This window comes from Crocuta crocuta, unplaced genomic scaffold, assembly GCF_008692635.1.
Source record: "Crocuta crocuta isolate KB4526 unplaced genomic scaffold, BGI_CrCroc_1.0 scaffold619, whole genome shotgun sequence".
Classification (NCBI taxonomy): Eukaryota; Metazoa; Chordata; class Mammalia; order Carnivora; family Hyaenidae; genus Crocuta; species Crocuta crocuta.
Window position 1 is genome coordinate 5,916,817 of NW_027533395.1, and position 22,271 is coordinate 5,939,087.

The window sequence follows — 22,271 nt, forward strand, 5'->3', positions numbered from 1 at the left end:
CTAATATTAAAAGTGAAGCCATATTCAGCCAATGAGAGCCTCCAGATTTTTAAAATTTCCAAATCAACAATTAAATAAGTTTCTATCTACCTAATCCATACAGATGCCTTAGAATGCCCATCACATTACAACATGCATTAAGCACCTGCAAATCCCAGACTGTGATTTAGTTAATTGGTACTATTTCACTTCAACTCTATACAACGAATTTCTATTTCTATTTATATATGTATATTAATAATATATATAATAGAAACACATATATAGATATATGTATAAAAAGAGAAAAAGAAAAAAGAATGAGCACTTAATATTGCATAAAGAAAGAAATAAAATGGGAGCACATGCATTATTTCGATGAAGTCTAGAGATGTAGTATAATACTCATTTCTCTTTTTATGTTTATTTATTTGTTTGCAAGACAGAAAGCATGAGTACGGGAGGGCAGAGAGATGTAGAGAGAGATTCCCAACCAGAGTCCATGCTCATAGCAAGGCTCAATCCCATCAACTGTGAGATCATGACCGGAGCCCAAATCAAGAGTCAGACACTTAACCAACAGAGCCACCCAGGCACCCCTAATACTCCTTTCTAAACAAAACAAAACAAAACCTAACAATAACAACAAAAAGAAGCTAGCAAGACTAGGAAAGTTTGAACAATTACCCTAGAAACCGCATGCAGACTTGACCCTCAACCCTAGGCTTTTACCTACTCTATCTACAGTACTATCCAAAGCCAGCAAGGGACACACAGATCTCTGTGTAAAAGGCCACTTCCCCAGCAGGGCACTCAGTGATATTCGGTGACACTGACACAAAGCCCCATTGTGCCCCAGTGCCACAGGGTTACTAGAGTTCAGTGGGCTAGGACAGCACCAGGACACTCTGTCTGCTTGGTGCAGGCTGTTCTCCCAATAAAGCCCATTCACTGTATGTTCTCAATTACTTCCAATTACAATGAGCTACTGCTTCAATTAATGTAGCACAGATATTCTTATATAATTCTTCCCTAAGTATACCACTTTAAACAGAGGAAAAGATTTGGAGAGATGGGATCAGCCAAGGTGGAAAGGCCATGAGTAACAGGGTAAAGAGATGCCACTAATTTTCTAAGGAGCAGTCACCTGACATTTACGGTTTTTGTTAAATATACGAAAACTACAGCAATCATTTGTCCATCATTTGCCAAACAGGAATGAATAAGGCATGACCACTACTATCTTCAAGGAGTTTACAATCCAGTTGAGGGTAGGGACATGAATTCAATTAAAACTACCATTTCTTAAGTACTAAAGTTTGCCAGTCACTGTTGAAAGCAACAAACATACACTAAGTCACCAAATACAACAACTTATAAGGCAAATACTCTTAGTATCTTTGTCTTACAGATAAGGAAACTGAAGCATAAAAATTTAAGCTATTTTGCCCAAGTCACATAGCCAATAAATAGTGGAAGTGGCATTTAATTCCAAGCATTCTGACCCCCAAGTCCTTTATGTTTTCCTGGGCCATACTGCCTCTTGTAATGACAATATAGAAATGCAAGATATCAGTATAGAATTTTGGACACTTAGGAACTGGAGAAATATATTCTAAGTTGGGGGACCAGGGAAGATGGCATGGAGAAGATAACATTTAATCTGGGTTCAGGTATGTCTTCAAAAAGATGCATCCTGTAAGTGTTTTCATTGATAATAGTAACTCAAATTTACTGAGTGTTGATTGTTAGGCAGTAGATATTCAAGGTATAAACATCCAAAAAAGGCATAGTATATATCTGTAAAAATCAGCCCTATTAAGTAAATTTGCCTGGAAGAAATCTTCAAAATAATCACTGGGGATTTTATAAACTGGACAGTTCAACTTCATAATGAATCAGATTAAAATTTATATGTTAAAATAGAGGGCTTGAAGCTATGATACCACAAATCAGTAATGGTGAGTCCTCTATTAACTCCAATTTGACAAACCAGCAGGGTGCAGCATGGTATGGAAGTAGGCAGGCTTTGCTCTGAATCTCAAAAATGATGGGGTGTTAGTGCCTTGATCTCTCTGGACCTCAGTTTACTCATCTGCAAAGTGGAGTTAATGCCTTATTTAGAGTAAATGTTCTTGGCATAGAGAATTGGATAAACATTACCATTCCACAGAAGACAGATTGTTATTAGTAAGATTGTTGGGGCACCTAGGTGGCTCAGTGGGTTAAGCATCTGACTTTGGCTCAGGTCATGATCTCACTGCTCATGAGTTCAAGCCCCGCATCAGGCTCTGTGCCAACAGCTCAGAGCCTGGAGCCTGCTTCAGATTCTATCTCCATTTCTCTGCCCCTCCCCTGCTCCTGCTCGCTCTCTTTCTCTCTCTCTTAAAAAAAAATTATATAAAACATAATTTTTTTTAAATTATGAAGACTGTCAGAAATCCCCAAGTTCACAAATACAAAACACTTCTTCAGATTCCTGAATTCCTCTATTCATTTCTCTAAAGTCACACACTTCCTATGTATAGCTTTACACACAAATAAATCTAGCACTTTACCTTTCAGTAAAGTTATTTTTGTTACACAGAGAGCAACGTTTGCCCCAACCGGAGAACTCTGTAAAATCTGTTCTTGAATCATTCCAGTTTCCATATAAATCACATGTCAGACATGTTCCTATCAAGAATAGCCACAGTTGAATTCAGTTTTTCACTAATTGTCTCTACAGTTTCTGTTTTCTGGCTAAGATTTCTTAGCCTCACATTCACTTTATCAGTGTCCCCGGCCACATCTGCTGACTCTCCTCTGATGCCCCCTCTTTTTTCTTTTATTATAAAGAAACAAAGCTTTGTTACTTCAAAAGGGTGAAGCCACCAGGAAGAAAAATTAAGGATGTAGCAAACAGCTGGCTTCACTGATTAACTAAATGACTTTCTGTACAGTGCCTGAAACTCAGATACTTGGACAAAATTAGTGGGCTCCCACAAGTTCGTGACATTGTAATATCAAAGTCTGTTTTTAGGTTTTTGGCACTGTGTTTAGCACCAGGACTCTGAGATACTCTGAAAAACTCAGGATGGCATGAAGAAAGTAAGACAAACTTCATGGTTATTCACAGTGAACACTAGCATATTAAAGTCTCTGAAGTCCTGCAGTCAAGAAATCTACTTAATATTGCATTAGCCAGCATCTCCCAAACATATTTGACTATGGAAGCCTTCTTAACATTTTTGTTAACACATATTAATATCCTACGGCACTGATATTCCTCATAGCAATCTCTTCGAAATAATAAGCACAGCACCCCAATGAATTCAAAACTAGAGGCACCCAGCATACTATCAATGTTTGAACAAGGTCTAATTCATTCACCCAACAAATATATGCCAATAATTAATAATATATAAAGGCAAGTTGTTTATTCCCTTGGTTCAGTCTAAGCATAATCCACTCTCCTTTCCTGAGTCAACACTTAATGATGGTGTTGGAACTCTTGAGAAAGGAACATCTAGCTATTTGTGAGGAAACAGAGGTCAGTATTTTATTTTGGTTCCCGCTGAGGTGAAGAACATGGTAAGGGAGACCCCGCGAGGTGTTCCCTGGAGTTTAATTTTCTGATTGTTCTGACTACGGTAGTTGCTATTCCACTCATATTCCCAAAACCATTTCTTATAATATTGTAGGTATCTGGGGCATCACTGTGAATGAAAGATTTGCATCGTCAGAGTAGTTGGCATGTTTACCCAATGTATTTAACTCCTTTGTGAAAAGTCTTCGGCTGTAGCACTCACACTTGACATGCATCCTTTATCTGTGATGCTTTTTCAAGATGAAAGCAGTGTGTCGGCTATATGCATCTGTTACTTCTAATAACTCCAACTCCAAGGGATTTGCCCTATTTTTTTCATTTCTAATTATGCTTTTCTTCCTTCATACGTTCAGTCTCCACTGATCTAGAGTTTCATGTGTTCTTGTTTCATTTTTCCCCTCTGATGTTTTATTACTCCCCCACCCACCCATGGTCTCTGGGGTCTTGCATGTGGTTTAGTTATGCTTCCAGTTTTTAAAATACTTAAACATTTAATTAGGTAATCAAGCTCTCAAAACTGAAGACCATTTTTATAAACATTTTTAGTTCAAATTAGGTGGCATAATGAATGTTCCTTGTTGGATACATCCTAAATTCAGTCTCAAATGTTTAAAATATACATACTTTAAAATCATACCATTCTTATAAATAGTACTTATCTATCAATAGTTATTGTCAAATGTGTAAATTAACAGACATGACTTTATAGTGGTAGTTTCTGGATGCTGCTATGAAAAGAAGGACAGAACTTAGGAAAACATATATGGAGATCTTTATTTTATGTATTTGGTTATTAAGAACTGAGGTTGACTGAATATTCATTATAAGCATTATATTAAGCATTTAAGTGTCATCTCTTAACTATCACAACGATCTATTAGGTAGCTACCATTATCATATCCATTTTATACTTAACAGATCAAAATAAAGAAGAGAGTAATAACTAGGTCAAGGCCACATTGCTGTGTAACATAGAGCTAGGTCTCAAATTTGGATCACTGTCTCCAGAGCTTTCTCTTTTAACCAAGATGTCTTGATGCCTCTAGAGAATGATGATCTACTCACTATATGCTACCATTAGCAAGAGGAAAGGAAGAAGTTTAGATGAGAATACAGTAATTAGGGGAGAAGGAAATATTTAGGAAGAGAAGTAGGGTGAGAATTTGGGAAATCGGGAAACTCATTTTCACTGATTTTGCAATTCCAAAGCACCATTTAATGCCTGGGAAACTTATGGTTCCCATCTATTCAATGTAACTGCTATTCCCAGATTACCTAAAATCAATATAAAGTGTTATGTGAATAAAAGGGAATTAGAAAAACTTAGAGGAAGCCCAATATTAGCAATATCAGTTTTGAAATGGCTTTCCTATGTGAGGTACATTAAATACTACTGTAAAATGCTTTGGGGCAGGGGTTCTATGTCATTAAGCCTATCAACAAAATCTTCCACTGTAACAATTTTAACTTTTCTGAGGAGAAGCCACACTGTGAGGTAACTTACAGCCAGAAAAGGGGGAATTCTGCCCTGGAGTAGGAGAAATGTTTAGGATTTTTTAAAAAATGCTCATTCAATTCAAACCTGTTCTAGCTCAGCTTGCAGAGAATTCAAAACAAGATTAGAAACAAGAAAGTAATTTATCACCCAAGGGAGGGCAGCCTGTGTTTGACACTGAATTATGGTGTAGGGACTTTGCATGTGAACTCTTTCTGGATAAAAGCCTTGCCCCGATCCCAGACTAAAGTGTTCTCTGGCAATGAAAACAATTCCAAAACTAATGAATGCCTTAGGTCTGGACACACCTCTTCCATTCAACCCAGTTCCCAAGTATCCCCCCAGCTCCCGATCTTCTTGCACAAGCTGCTCTCTGCATTTTTTTTCACCAGCTGTGTTTAGGAGCCTCTTCACAGATGAATATACTTGGTACAAATTGTTCTTTGGACTTGGTCATTCTTCCAGGACCACCACTGAGACTGACTATCCCCAATTCCTCTCTTCTGAGCTTCCAAAGCAATAACGTCCCATATCTCATAATTTAGCACCAAACAACAGTAAGATGATTTATTGTTTCATGGTAGTGGCGTTTATGTGTCATCTACAACAAGGCCTAAATTCATTGAACACAAATACTACATTTTACTATAGTGTATTCTTCATGAAATATATAAAAAGCACTCAAGAAGTTAAATGATTATAAATGGTGGGTGAGATCAAAAGGGAATACTCTGACGGAGGTAACACCCGTCACTATATATAGAATTTTCACCATTCTTTGGGAGAGTTCCATAGGTGTGCCAACACAGATTCTAGCTGGAATTGGGTCACTGGGATTAAGCCACTAAAAACTACACAACTTTTAAGTAGTCACCTTCTATAATATCAGCCAGTATAGAGGGTTGGTTTTGATGCTTCATATGATCTTAGCATTTAATCCTGAAGGAGATATTGAGGAAGTAAACAATCATCACTAGCACCAACAGCCACCATTACTACAGAATTTTTTTTGCTACATCTTTCACTGTGAAAAGAGTAAGGAAAGAAAAATGTGCTGGATGCCAAGATAGCAACTAATGAACCCTCCAAAGAAATTGTACACAGCCCCACCCCTTACTCTGGAAAATGAATAATAAAAAGTGGAGGCAAAAGATTCTCTAAAAAGAAACCAGGAAGGTCCTGTGTGAGAAACTCATTCCATGTGACTCACATCCCCCTGACAACTCAGGGGAAGTCAGCACAGATGCCACCCAAACACTGCCAAGGGGAGAACTCAGAGTTGTCACAAAACCTGGATTTTCTGCCAATAATGAAGGTATCTTGGATAGACCCCAGTGTCTGCCTTTGGCCAACTTACAATTTTCCTCCTGAGCTGCTCCCATCTAAAAGATTAATAAAATAAAAAGTATGATAAAAACAAAGAGAGATTTCGTTTTCAAATTGTAACATAATTATGCTCATGCAATCCAAATAATTCTCACCAGCCTGAAATTCCTCAGAGACCCAACTGAATATATTACAAACACTCTAGTCATAAAGACCATGTTTCCCAGCAATAAAATTGCTGCAATAAACATTTGGGTTCTTTTCCATTTTTAGAACCATTTTGAACAACCTGCTTTTAATGTACTTTATTAGCACCCTCAAAGTCTTCCAATGAATGACAAAACCCCTAGTGATTTTTTGAGTGGCTGACACTAAACAATAATGTTATTTTTCAGTGTACAGTCTTGTCACTGCAAACTATGAGCTTTTTCTCAGGTTCCCCAGCACTAAATATCTCCCTCTGAGATACCTTCTGCAATCCACAGGCAACTAATAAAATGAGATGATCTCCCTTAAACCCATGTCATTCCAGCATTAGCCAGAAGGGATTCTGAATACGAATAATGCTTCCAATTTAAAGACAACTCGCTTCTTTAGATCAAAAAAAAATTATGTACTCTTTGATGACTACCCACAATCCTTTCTCCAAGTCTCTGTGTCTAAGCAACAACATACTTATCAACAGAAGATTGTCTACAATCAAGTAGTGCATCGTTTTATAAAGAGCTTTGCACATGAAGGACTTTTAGCAGTTCTGTAAGAAAGTGTTAAGAAATTACTATACTTCCGTCAGAAGGGCTTTGCAGGCCAGGGCTAAAAGTTGCCCCATTGCTATGATAATTAGAAAGGCAAATTTTAACAAGTTCTCTTCTTTATTCATCCTCAAAACATGATTGTTAAAACAGTAAAAATAACATGCAATCTCCTAGAATAACTGTCGTCATCAGAAGAAACTGATCTCAATGGTTTAAAAATATAATATTTAAAAATAGAATCTTAGAGGAAATTCAAAGGCATAGCTGGTCCCCAGGGTGCTGTCATGTACCTAGAGCCTTCTCTTCTTTCCCCCACTTCCATCCTTCCTGGTTACAGCTAATATACTCCATACGAGAGAGTGTGTTAAGCGCATTACATTTATCATCTCATTTTAGTCTCACAACCTTATGAACTATTATCAATATTCCCATTCAATAAATGAATCTCCAGGGGTTCAGAAAGGTCTGTCAACCCGATCACAAAGCCAGTAAGTACTCCAGTAACAATTCAAAGTCCTTCGGATTGTAGAACCTGTATGCCTAGGCACTTTGCTAAGCCACCTCATTAATCATCCCCTCTCTGTTCTATACGAGTCCAATCTTACTGTAACTCTACAACTCAGTGGATCATGCTAAAGTAAGAACACATCTCCTGAAATAAGTCCCAGGTCACGGAGTCACAGTCTAACCCCCCAAAAATTATCTAACTGGAAGGCAGCATACATTTCTTCACAAGTTTTGCAAAACTTATCAAAATAAAAGGTTCACTTGATTGCTTTTCCTATATCATGTGAATAGAATGTGAATTCTAGTGCCTACCACACTATGAGACCACTGTGGCATTCAGCCACAACTTTGGCCACTGTGAGAGCTGTTCTCAGCCACCTCACCCCTCATCTGCCTCCTGTGGGTGAAAGACCTGAGAATGCTGCTTTCTATCCTTACCTTCTGTGATGATGGCATCCAGTACATTCATAAAAAGTTAATCACATGTGAAGCATTGTCTGCCCACAGATTATCACTTAGTCTCTTCCTAGATTAGCAGAGTTTTAGACCTAGTAAATATATAAAGACAGAGAGAAAGAGGAAAAAAAGATACCCAGAAGGTACCCAGAAGAAAAACAGATTAAGAAGGAACCATATGAAAACATCAAGAAACAAAAACCAAGAGCTATGCAGCCACCATTGGCTCCTTTTGTGGGGCCATCTCATGGGTGACTAACATGACCCAGAAAACCAGAGAGAAGAATTCACAAAGTAAAACACTACCACAAGCTACCTGGACCAATAGGGAAGCGCTAGAAAAAAAAATCCACTTGGTGTTTCAACTCCCAACAAATATACATGGTTTTGTTTGTATGTCAGTGAAGAAAAAACTCAGTTTAAAACTGATAAGAGGAGATCTCACGAAGAGACAGCAGCACTTTCCCATTTGGTGTGTTTGAAGCAACAGTGCAACTTCTAAATTGTCTAATTTGTTGTGAAATTGCACAGTTTTCCTTCAATTTAATTTCAGGCTTTGTTTGTTTTTTAATCACACCTGCACTTCCAGAAACTCTCAGAGCAAAGATTTTCCTGTCGTCAAAGCATGGTTTCCCAGCTGTCTGAACAGGGCCTCTGGCCTCAGGAGCTCTCAGGAGGAAATGAAATGGCCTCAACTGTTTGAAACTTTCCTTTCACTACGCTTTAAAAAGAGCTTGTTTTATCTAACTTTTTTGTTGTTAACATCTTTTAGGTATATAGTTTTTCTTTTGCATTTTATTCACTTTATTTTTTAAAGTCTACTTATTTATTTTTGAAAGAGAGAGCACGTAAGTGACACAGAGAGAGGGGGAGAGAAAATCCCAAGTGGGTTCCGCATTGTCAGTCCTGAGCCCAATACGGGGCTCAAACTCACAAACTGTGAGATTGTGACCTGAGCCAAAATCAAGAGTCAGATGCTTAACCGACTGAGCCACTCAGGCACCCCTCTTTTTCATTTTAGATACAGTTCTGTTCAAAAGTGATGAGGTCTTTTACTACACAAAGAAGTAGTTCTGTTTTTTTTGTTGTTTGTTTTTTAGTACATAAGATCCTTAAAATCTAAGAACTGCATTTTCTGCTGTCAGAAGGTATCTACAGGAGATACTTAAATATTTAAAAAGAAAATTTTAAAGAAAACACTCATTCCCACTGAAGGGGAATGTGGAATTTTGGTGAGCATATTTGAATAGAATATTTAATTCTAAAGCACCACCCTATGATGTAAAATCTCAGAGGACTGTTAATCTTCTATATTTCAACACAGACTTCTGGTTTTGTTTCATTTTTTTCCATTAGACTTTCAAATGATTTCATTTCAATTGTCAGTTTTAATTTTTTTTTCTCATATTATTATTCCAATCCCATTTCACAGGCTTTTTAATTAACACCCTTCTTACCTATGACCCAGCCATTTCAAGTACAAGAGTTTCATGGGTCATACTTTTTTTTTTAATTCATACTCTCAGAAAGCTTAGCAGTGTTCATAACCATTTTGTGAATTCGTGTAATCCCTCAAACCGATTTCTTGCCCAATTCTAGGAAACGAGACACATTTTTAGAAGAATCCTAACTGATCCTTCGTCTAAAAAATGAGTTACAACTGCTTTAAGGGAAAGCCTTTCTTCTTGGACAGAATATCCACATCGTTATGAGAAAGAGGCTGAACAGAGTAGAGATGCATATGACCCTCTCACTGGGCACAGGGAGGAACTGGGGCAACCTGGCATTCCGTTTAGATTCTGACTGCAAAAGGATCTTATTGAGGGTTTGGACAAGACACTAGCACTCCACCATGTGGCCTTCTGTCCTGCCATTAAGGACCTAGTGTAAGGAAAAGTGATATACCTTCCCAAATTCAAGCCCAGGGTGCTTTTAAAATTGTATACAACTAAAACTGTAAGGAGTAATTCCTGATGCTAATATGAATTTCTATAGTAGGGGGAGAAAGGTTGTAACTGAGCAAGAACTACATATATCTTCTTTTTATTGTCAGGAGTCAAATCTTCATTGAAGTCATAGTTTGTATAATGAGCACAGATATCAGTATGTATGGAGAGAGAAGAGAGGGGAGAGAGGGACCGAGGGAGAAGGAAGGAGAGGGAGGAGGGGGGAGGAAAATATTACACTGAATTTTCTGATGTAAAAATTAGGACTTGGAAAACTTAAATGTCATTTTAACTGTTAATGGTCAATAATAGTCTACAACAGAGTTACAAATTAAAGCTCATCAAATGCACTCTTTGGCTTCTTAATCTAAAAATTAAATAAAAGTATAATGCATTCTTTGATGTATTTCTCAACTAAATTCCTGCCCTATAATGAGACCAAGTGAATGCTACAAAACCACAAAGGCAAATTATTCAAAAGATATTGTGAATTGATCTAAAAGGAAAATAGCTTACAAAATTATTTGGGGCTCTAATCTATGTCATTTCCTGAAAAACGCTGAGTCCATGTTTCATGAGATCCTGCTTACAAGCTCATTAGAACATTGATGACCCACCTCATATAAACTCAAGGGCATGTAGATTTTCAAAATCTCAGCTTCTGAAATTGTGTGCTCATCTCTCAACACAGTATCAAGTCTTGATGAGAAGTTAGAGAAGCATGAAGCCTTCAGAACCTGTTTTATTGAGGCGGCCGCTGGTTCCAGATATGTGAAATCTTACAGGCATAGGAAGCAAGCTCTTTACCCTATTGCCGTTTGAACAGAGACAGGGAGAGACAGAGACATGTCATTCCAGGTTGCTGTGACTCTAGGCTTCTGTAAATCATCATATCTTAGATAACTGAAAGCTACATTGTCTGAATTTTGGGAAAGCCTGATTTGTCCTTAGGCAATCATTTAAACACAACAAAACAAACAAAAGCTGGCCAGAACGTCAACATATCATATCTGAGCTGACCCACCATGGGTCTCCTCAAATTGGAATGACTTCTTACACAGGGTTTAATGGTTAGTCTTCTGCAAATGAATGTAAAATTTACTTCCAAGACACAGAAACATGATTAAAGCTCATTTTATAGTTTGTCCTTTACGGACAATTCATGCCGTGTTTTATTTTTTTAAACTCCTCAATAATTTATTTACTATCAAAAAGCATCCTAATTAGAGACTACAGTACAGACAGCATAATGTGACCATGGGGAAATGCCGGGGAGAAAAATGCCAGGGGCTCTTTTGAAGGGAAATAGGGCAAGTAAATCAAGTTCCCCAGTGCATGTGCACCATTTCTCACCCCAGAAAAACTGAAGTCTGGGGACATCTAAGCGTGTGTCACACTGAGGATGGGTCTCACAGATCCTCCTTGGCTGCACATTGTAGAAGGATAAGCAGAATCCTTTTTAACAGCTACCCAATGTTTTTCTCAGGAGGAGTCGACAATGAGTATTTTGTATTATGCTGAGGCAATTGCATTACAGACACCAGCTCTACATTTTACAATCACTCACAAAGCAATTGGAATTTGACAATAAAACAAACCAAGGCCTTTTCCCCATTACCAAACACATTTCTAAGCTGTATTGTTCAAAAGGAGAATGTGACTGAATAAAGAAGTTCAAAGCCTAGAAGTGACGTGGGGTTTAAAACACTTCTACAGACACAGTCAAAATAAGAATTTTCAAAGCTTGCTTTCACGGGGAAGGGAATTCAGGCACTGGAGAAGCATCTGAATAATCTCATAGAAGCACAATACCTAGAGGGGTCATTGCTTCCCAGAGACATATAATCTATTTAACAGCTTCACAATTCACACAGAAGTCCTAATCCATTGTACATTAGAGCTAAACCTAGCCAATACTACCGAAAGTCCAATATGTGAATATACAGATGCAAAATTAATTCACTCTCAAATCTCCAATGTGAGTAGATGATGTATTTCAATAACACAGATGGATTATTTTGAGGGAATGAGGAGGGGTTTCTAAACTCATTAAGAGACTACAGTGTGTTACAGCTAAAGAAGTTCATAGGGAATAGCTTAGAATGTTGAGGTATTCTGAAATTTTTATCCTAGATTTTATCTCTTCAAATAATAAATTTATCAAATTAGAAATAATAGGTCACAGGGGTATGTGAGGGTGGCTCAGTTGGTTAAGTGTCTGACTTCAGCTCTGGTTACAATCTCGTGGTCCATGAGTTTGAGCCCCATGTCAGGCTCTGTGCTGACAGCTCAGAGCCTAGAGCCTGCTTCAGATTTTGTGTGTGTGTCTCTCTCTGCCCCCTCCCACTCACACTCTTCTCTTTCTGTCTCTCAAAATGAATAAATTTTTCAAAAAATTTTAAAAATAACGTCAGAATGAAAAGATCATGAATTACAAGTTAGGTACATCCAGATTCAACATTTTGATTTTGTCACCCGTAACAGTGTGACATTATGCACTAACCCCCAACTACTTTTTTTGTTTTTTTTTTTTTGTTTCTCACTTAAAAGAAATTATTCAAGTAATGTGTATATCATCATTATTGGGCCGATTAAGTGACCTACCAGCATGGTTTGGAAGTAGAGCACTGGTGGCAGATCATGCTATTTAATTCCACCTAGAACGTAGCACCAGTAATCAAAAGAGCACGAATAGTTACAAAATTTGGATTTCATTTTTATTCCGCTGTGACTTCCTCTCTTGTACTTTAAGTCGGTCTTAGTCTTGTTCTTGGTAAGTACAAATCATTGTCCTCTATAAACTTTAAAAAGCTCACTGCATTTAACCTGCCACCATGTCTCTGGCTGGCCTTTAAAACTTGGAGCATTATTGGGGTGCCTGGGTGGCTTAGTCGGTTAAGCATCCGACTTTTGCTTAGGTCATGATCTCGCGGTTCGTGGGTTCGAGCCCCGCGTCGGGCTCTGTGCTGACTGACAGCTCAGAGCCTGGAGCCTACTTCAGAGTCTGTGTCTCCCTCTCTCTCTCTGACCCTCCCCTGCTCACGCTCTCTCTCTCCTAGAAATAAATAAAAATATTTTTTAAAAAACTTGGAGCATTATCAATGACTTAGAATAGCTTTGTCCCCCTCTCTCCCTCCACCCCACCCCAGAAAGCATGGCACTTCAGAGTGGAACTAGATAACCTGGTTTTACTAAGCAGCTTCATCCTTGTTCTATATGCTCAGTTTTCCTGGAGAAAATAATGTTTTTATTTTATGAATAAAAGGCAACATAGTATAATAGAAAGATCCTGAAAGACCTATGTAGATTGGTTCTATTACTTCGTATCTTAATACTGGGCAAAATTTTAATGTATCTGAATAGCTATCAAATTCTCTCTGAATAACAATAATCTTTTAAACTGTTGTAAACATTGAATTATATATACATATGTATAAAACTATATATGTAACTACACTTACAACTATATAACTATATGTCAAATCTAATTCCTTAGAACCTGGCGGGTCTTCTATCCATAGTAGTAATGATGATGAAGATAATGACATGTACAAAAGATGGACGATTACTAGAACCTTACACAGGCAGGGCCACCAAGGAGTCAAATGTTTAAAGAGTAAACATTTCACTTGTCATGAAGACATGGCAAAAATAAAATGAAGAGTACAGGATGGGAAAGATCAATATTAGTAAGAGACTCCTGTCTGTAGAAATCTTCCTTATAGCCCCTTATAGCCTCCATCTCTTTCTCTTTTGGTTCCTAGAGTTTCTCTGTTGCTATGGGTTGGGTAATTGACTCACCAAACTCAATTTCTTTTATATAGACTGCACTGGTGATAGTTAAATTCATCTTTTTATCCATGAGTCTGAGGACTGGGAGACAAACACATCACCTAGGAAACTCAATGATGGACAGCCACTTTTCCAGTGATTTATCACACTGCATTTGGGTGCAGTCTCTGGTAGAGACTTTGGGTTATTCCTGGTTAGGTAGGGGATGGCTGGCACTCTGGTTACCTGTGTAATTGTTGGATAATGCTAAGATAGAGTATCTTCGAGTCAAAGGAAAATAGTATACATGGATGTGGGAGACCTAAAGATGTAATGAAGCAGGCATGCTGGTCATGTGTCTGACACCTTTTTTCAGAAAGTCAGCTCTTAAGTCAGGACTGGGTGATCAGTAGTCTTTTGCCTCTACCCCTCTGGGCACAGTCGCTTGTAATGCAGATGCAATGTTTCCACAAACCTGGGGTAGGTCTTAGAATAAAGTTCCTGAACAATTTCCACTGCAGCCCCTGGAGCGGCCATGGTTCTTCCTTTCCCTAGAACCTGCTGGGTTCAGCTCTTCTTTGGCTCACTGGAGGAAGATCCATATCCCTTCCAACTAATGCCCCTTTATCTAAGCAGATTTGAGAAAATTACTATTAATGGTGTGACAATTTATTAACTAACATTAATTGTTGCTAGTAACCACTCTCAAATTCGAAGAGGAGTCTGATTCAGGATCCCAGGACATGAAAAAGTCACTCCAGAAGAACAGTCTGTATCAACCAATGGCTAATCTTTAAAACATCAATAGGTATAATCACCTAAAATCACATCCCTATGTTTTCCATGTAAGTATATGCACCTTGTCCATTTGGGGGCATTTTACTTGGTAATTTTGTTTTACTGGAATCCTTGATAGAGTAAAACAAACAAACATAAAAACAAAGACAAAGTTTTCACAGAGTAAACTAGCAAATAGGAAGGCTGATGTTACTTGATGAGAACTAAGAATGTTTATTGGGGTAGGGCACCTGGGTGACTCAGTGGGTTGAGTGTCTGACTTAATTTCAGCTCAGGTCATGATCTCAGGGTTGTGGGATCAAGTCCCGTGTGGGGCTCTGCACGGAGTGTTGTGCCGGCTTAAGTTTCTCTCTCTGTGTCTGTCTCTGTCTCTCTTTCTCTCAAGTAAAAAAGAATTTTTTATAAAAAAGAATGTTTATTGGGGTTATCAAAAAAAGGGTAGATGTTATAGTTTTTGTGTGATTTTTACCCAAATAATACCAATACTGTACGTAGTCTATTATTCTGAGCTTCAGAGACTAGTCTAAGCTAATCTAGGCACATGAAAATCTATCTTAACACATACTGAGTATCTGTATTTTGTGTGTGTCCTTCTCACTGCCTTGTCCTCATCACTAAGCACAGAGTCAAACCTTGAGCTAGGGCTCAAACTGGAATTAACTTAAAGAAAGAATAAATGTGTGAAGCAGAGAGGTAAAATAATCGAACAAAACAGGACTTGAGTGTGAGACTGTCGGTAAAAGCAAACCAGATCTCTCGAGTATAAGATGGAGGCAATGTTATCTGTCACCTCTACATCTTGCCAAACCCTGTTTCTATCCACCTAAGGCACAGAACTCAGAAAAATGGCACAAAACTAACTTCAAGCTACTGTAAGTTTTTATAGCATCAAAATAAACCCACCGAAGTCTAACAGTGCTTATTCCATCCATCTTTATAATTTTCAAAAGGACTCTAAGATTGCTGAAGCTCTTTTCAGACTTAACATCCTGAATGGAAAACTAGGGAAAATGAATCATCCCTAGAACTACCAAATCCTTTAAGTCTGTGTTTATTTCACTTCCTAACTCAGTCAACAATGACAGAGCTAAAAGAAGTGGAGAGCCCTGATGGATTCCACCCAGAGGGGCTCAGGACTTTCTCTGGGGTCATTAAGCCTTCCTGATCTCCAACACTCTGTCTCATGAGTCCTCGTAAGGGGAGGAGGAGGTGGAGGATCACCAAAAGCACTTTTCCCACCAGTGACCCATCACAGTGTATACACCCTTAGAGAGAGTCCAGAGCCTAATCAGGTCTACGAGGAAGGAAGTAGAGAAGGAGAGAGAATATATTGGGAGGCATCAGCTTCTAGTGACCATGTAAGTTGGGGAGAAATTATGGGTTCCCCTGGTGTGACTAATTTTCTAGCACTCTCCTCATAGGAAGAATGAACAGTGTGGTTTTGATTTGTAATTTGGGCTGGGTCACTGTTTCACTGACCTTCCTTTTCTCCTACATAAAATAATGGTGGTGATGATGATGATGATGGTGATGATGAGGACTGATTACAACAATAACACTTTCTATCTTCCAATACTTTTGATGGTATTAAGAGTGAGTATGCAATTACTTTACACAATTTAAAGCTGTGGGTAGCTGTTATTCTTTTCCAACTGTGCAGAGCCAACACTAACCTGGATGCTTAGTGAGTTTGGGAAACTCTGTACATGGGAGAGATGGTGAAATCATAAATACAAATAGCCTCATTTACCACACACTTAATGTGGACCAAAGCCTTTATTCTGATAAAGCAATGCTCTGGAAAGGTTGGCCAGTGAGATAGAATCCAAGTCTGTCTGACACACAAGCCAAGGTTTTCATCCTATGCACTCCTGCCCTTCACTATACCAAGATATCACAACTGAAATGATATGAGGAAACAGTCAGGAGAACCCCTAAATATAGGATTGGTGGGACAAAAAATATGGCCAGAAATCCATTCTAATTTATGCACACAGGTATGTTTTGTACCATTTTTCTGAGCTCTGTGACTTAGATGAATAGAGATGGGGTTTGGCAAGATGTAGAGGTGATAGATAGCATTGCTTCCATTTTATACACACACACACACACACACACACACACACACACACACACATTCCAATCTGGTGAGTGGAAAGAAAGGAGAAGTAGCCAACTCATAAGGGGACAAAGCATTCCCATATAGGGTTTCTAGAAGAAGCAGCAAGGGATACCCAAGCCCTCTGATATGGTGCAGCATGGAAAAACACCAACAAAAGCAGTATATACAGCCATCCTTTACCACAGTTTGTCATACAAATCTTGCCCTGCAGCTGCCTAACACAGCTCCTCTACTAATCCCATCCTGCCTGTACAATGGAGCTGGTAAGGAGTCCCATCTGAGCTTTCTCTGATAAATCCCATAATCCTTGCTACTCATTTATGGGTCCCCAGCATTCATAATGCTGACGCCTTAGGATTCAAAGTCAACACTGATCCACCTCCCTTTTTTTTTTTAATGGAATCAGCATTCTGATGATGACAATCCATTGTTTCATCACTCAGTGGGGTCCTATAAATGGAGGGGAATGTCTGAAGTGAAGATGAGACATCAATTTCCATTTCCGGCAGGATAACTCTTCCGATGGTTTCATATCTGTGCCTCTGGTCTCCTGACAATCTTGTAAACTCAGGGAGATGAATGGAGTGTCTCTTTTAAAGTCATCTTTAACAATACAGTCATGAGCATGGGCTTACAATTCCAGAGACTGCCTGAGTTCATCTGCTGCTAATGTGCAAGATGGAGAATAAGTCACTGAGATTCAATCACCTTTTGCAATAATGCTTACCTCAGAGCCCCTTGACTAAAAGCTTTTGAATGCTGAAGATATAGTAACCACCAGAGACCCCCCACCTGCTTCTAACAGCTGGACTCCACTTCCTCAAAGCATAAATGGTCCATATGGCTGCCTATTTTCTTCAACTCATTTTACTTTTTTGGATGGTGAAGTGGGAAAACCTGAGGATCCCCCAATAGCCAAGAAGCTGCCATATGGTGTCATGACCCATCCCTCACCTTCTTATTATCCTGTCTTTGTGTGCAAGTGAGCCCCTTCAGTAACGCCATCAGAAAGCACAACTCTCTGAGCCGCAATGAATATGGGATCACCTACAAGGCCCTAAAATGCCAGTAAACCCAAGAGAATTAGGTGATCAGCAGCAAGGATGACTTAAGAGTATTGAAAATTGATTTATAAAGGAATATGAAAAGATATCCCAATTAAGCCAGCTATGGAAAGAGAGCACATGCATACATCTGAAGTTCAGATATGCTCCTACACAGAAGCACTGGAAGCCATGCTAAGTCCAACTGAAAACAGTGTGAGCTCAGAAAAAAAGAAACTTATCGACTGTTAGCAGGTTGTAAGATGTCAAGAACACTTCAAGAGTTGATGCTGGCCACGACTGAAGTAAGCCACCTTTGCAGTGAAAAGCTAGGATGATAAACAGATTCTTCAGTAGATGGCTGTTTACGTTCATGGAAATGGCTAGTATTGAGCCTCACTCCTCTAGAAAATAGGAACAGTCCTACTTGATTTATAGGATGAGAGTTATGGATGTAGTACAGGGCTTGGTACACACTAAGTGCTGAATGCACGACAGCCGTTAGTGTTGACTCTTGATGGTATCATCCTCCTGCCTTGGTTATGAGAGGGCTGCAGTCCACTATGCCTAATGGCCAAATGGCTCCTGAGATCTTTCATTTTCCCTGCTGAGTCACCCACTATTTGGGAACCAAACTTGTACTACATATCAGCAAAGAGCTGGCTTGAGAACTAAGTAAGGTGATGTGAGAGACCTATCACAATTTTCTTTTTACAGCCTCTTTTCACAGAAACCATGAGATGTCAAACGTACGCTTTTGTAGCTTTCAACTTGAGAACCGAGTATAGGGCTCAAGAAACAGAAGGCTCTGTATTTTACTTCTAAGCACCTACAGCAGACAAATCCAAGCATTGAAAGCTTTTTGGAAAACATCCTCAGATGTATGGGCTGAAAACAAGCATGAAAAAGAAAAAAAAAAAGACAGAAAGAAAGGAAAAAAGAACCTTAAATGCTCTGATTCCAACTTTGCTTTTTCAAGTTCAATGATAAAAGTAACCATGACAATAATGATGTCAGGTGACAGTTTGAGTTTTATGAGCTAGGCACTGTTTGTTGCTTTTCATGTCATTTCTCATAATCCTTTTAAAAGCCCCCATGTGGCTTAGGCTTTGGTGGAATTCTCCCAAGATTCCACAGTGAGTCAGTACTTCAACTACCACTTGGACCCAAGCAGCCTGACAGCAGAATCAGTGTGTGTGCGTGTGTGTGTGTGCGCCTGTGTGGTTTCTCTTGTTCTTTCTTTGTTTTGCACCATAATGCAGTACGGGCTCCCAAAATGTATGGTTGATTTCCATATACACATGCAACACATGAGCACCTTCCTCATCTACATGCTGCGTACCTGGTCTGAACCAGCTGTTACTTCCTTTATTTTCTGAAATAAATTCCTAAATGGAATCTTTTCCTTCTACACTCCTTCACCCCAATGTACTCTCAACTAGAGCAATTCTGTTAAAAAGTGAGCTCTTTGGGGGCGCCTGGGTGGCTCAGTCGGTTAAAGCATCCAACTTGGGCTCAGGTCATGATCTCACGATTCGTGGGTTCAAGCCCCGCGTCAGCCTCTGTGCTGACAGCTAGCTCAGAGCCTGGAGCCTGTTTCGGATTCTGTGTGTGTGTGTGTCTCTCTCTCTCTCTGACCCTCCCATGTTCACGCTGTCTCTCTCTCTCAGAAATAAATAGAAAACATTAAAAATTTTTTTTAAAAAGTGAGCTCTTCATGTCACACACACTCCTTGTTTAAGGTCTTCCACTGGATGTCCACAGAATAAAAGCCATGTTGTTGCCTACAATAGCCTTCAAGGCCTCACCCTGTCCACTTGTCATCACCTCTTCCTCCATAACCTCTCTGACTTCATCGCTTTCCATCTGCTCATTCACTTGCCGCTCCAGCTACTATGTCTCCTTGCTCTTTCTTGAACACAGAGTGGTCATTCCTGCCTCAGAAACTTGCCATTCCCTCGCCTAGACCACTGTCCCTCCAGATGCAGGCACAGCTCATTCCCTGACCTCCTCAAGATATGTCACCTTTATCACTGCATTTAAAACGGCAGAAAGCTCTGCTTCTCCCAGATGTCATATCCTCCTTGTTGCTTTTTTTTACTTAGGTAGATTTTAATTTTTTTTAATTTATTTAAATTCATTATTTAACATACCGTGTAGTATTAGTGATTCATCAATTACATATAAAACCCAGTGCTCATCCCAACAAGTGCCCTACTTAATGCCTATCACCCATTTAGCCCATCCTCTCAATCACCTCCCCTCTGGCAACCTTCAGTTTGTTCTCTTTATTTAAGAGTCTCTTATGGCTTGTGACACCTGAGTGGCTCAGTCGGTTAAGCATCTGACTTCAGCTCTGGTCACGATCTCGCAGTTTGTGAGTCTGAGCCCGTATCAGACTCTCTGCCCTCAGCGCAGAGACTGCTTTGGATCCTGTGTCTTTGTCTCTCTCTACCCCTTCCCTACCCACTCGCTCGTGCGCTCTCTCTCTCTCTCTCAAAAAAAGAAAAAAGAAAAAAAAAAGAAACATTTTTAAAAGAGCCTCTTATGCATTTTTCTCCACTAAGACTGATGACCATATAATGTCCTTCATATTTTGCTTATGCTATGTTTTATATTTCTTCTCTAGAATATCAACTCTATGAGGGAAAGAGTTTTGTTTCTTTTATGCTACATTTCTAGCACCCAAACAGCAATTCATGGCAAATATTTGTTGCAGAATGCGTAATGCATAGGCTTACTATTCTAAGGGGTGTCTGTCAACTGTGTAGGCAATCTTAACTCACTGGGAAATCTTTTCTATTAAGTATTCTTTCAAAATGACATTAAGCAGCTCCTGTCTGTTAGTAAAGTTGCCTAATATTTTTAAATATTCCCTAAATTATATTCTTGTTTTGCAATTTTTTTTACCCCTTAGACAGTCCTTCTTCCTTAAGAATAGACCAGGAGGGTGAGGCATATAGCCTCAAAAGAGAGGTCAACAGTTATAAACTAGAGAGATAATTTCATCATTCAACTCTAACTTCCAGAAAATACCTTTTCTTTTCTTCTAAAGCCATGACCTATACAAGCAATTTCAAGCCCAAAACCTTTGACTGGGAATATTTAGCTGCTAGAAATAGAGAAGTGGCTTTTGTTTTTAATTTTGTTTTTGGTAAGTCTCCACATATCAGTGGTTGGTAGAATCAGACAGTAGGGCAAGCCCTGAGCATAGAAAGATACAGGAGCAGTCTGCCAGCCAAAGAACTGAGAAAAGCATTTGAGCTGGAGGGAGTGACTTCGAGACATAGAGAAGCAACAGAGTTAGACTGAGGTATGGCCGCTGACACAGCTGGCCATGCCCCCTTTGGAGAGAAGATCTTCAGTTGGTAAAACAGCAGAGGTCTCATAGACAGTTTTGGTGATCTGTGGGTAGAAGGGACTCCATTTCTTTCTGGAAATAGGAGAAAGTGGCCTTTCAGAGTGTCTCACATCAAGGAGGCCTCATGGTGTGAAGGGACGTGGAAATTGCCCCTGGCCTCATGTAGGACACAGATGTTTCCTAAGGACACCAGCTAGTCATCAGGCAAGAGGTGAAGTGAACACAGAGAAGAATCAGGATAAATGGTCCAAGCTAGGGATTAGATAGCAGTCATAGTCAGTCTTAGGTAAAAATGTCACATAAGTGAACATGAAGATATAGGCCTACTCCACAGCACAGGGACCTCAAAGTGTTAGCACACAAAAGAAAATGGAACACAATTTATCTCATCAACTGCATCAGATTCAGAGTCAACATGAAAGATGAAGGGGTGACATTCATCAGCAGAAGTGTGTAGGAAAAGGAGAGTACAGAGTGAGTGATGCCTCCTCCCCATCTGATGATGTCTGTGCAGCTCTTGAACTCATGGTCCCTCGGAACCCAGGTGCAAGGGAAAAGACAGAGGGTAAGTAAAAAACTCTGAACGAGTAAATATCTTCTCTAGAGAGTGGGAGGGTTGGCTTTAACCCAAAAGAGACAGACCAAAACTGGAAGTGAGGGAGATAAATTCAAGTGGAATATGAGTATTCCTTCCTTAAGCAGAAATGTGTGCTGGTGAGCAAGCAATATTCAGTTATGGAGAAATAAAGTTATATTTCTACCTACCTGAGTCACAGTGTATAAATTTTAAATCCACTCTATATGTAAGGGCCAGTGATTTATCAGTGCTGGGTTTTACAGTAAAATAAAATTTTAGAAAGTTACCAAATGGCTAAGTAGATGGCAGAAATCATGAGGAATAAAAAATAAAATAAAATAAAAAAACTTACTCCTCATCCAGGGAAGCATGATAAAAGTGACTCAGCTAAAAGGTTTTAAAGCCAAATATAAAACACAGTTTTGTGTCTGGTTCACAATAAACCACATAACCCTAATGTGGTTATTTCCAAACGATGTATGGGATTTAATATGCAAAAATCAAAAAAAAAAAAAAAAAAAAAAAAAAACATTAAAACAATTCACA

The 22,271-nt window shown here is 39.1% G+C and overlaps 1 protein-coding gene across 1 annotated transcript in view; it reads right to left on the reverse strand.

Annotated features, from left to right (window-relative positions):
• Positions 1 to 22,271, reverse strand: part of SORCS1 (sortilin related VPS10 domain containing receptor 1) — a 514,658-nt gene that overhangs the window by 435,594 nt on the left and 56,793 nt on the right. The gene's annotated exons all lie outside the window — the stretch shown is intronic.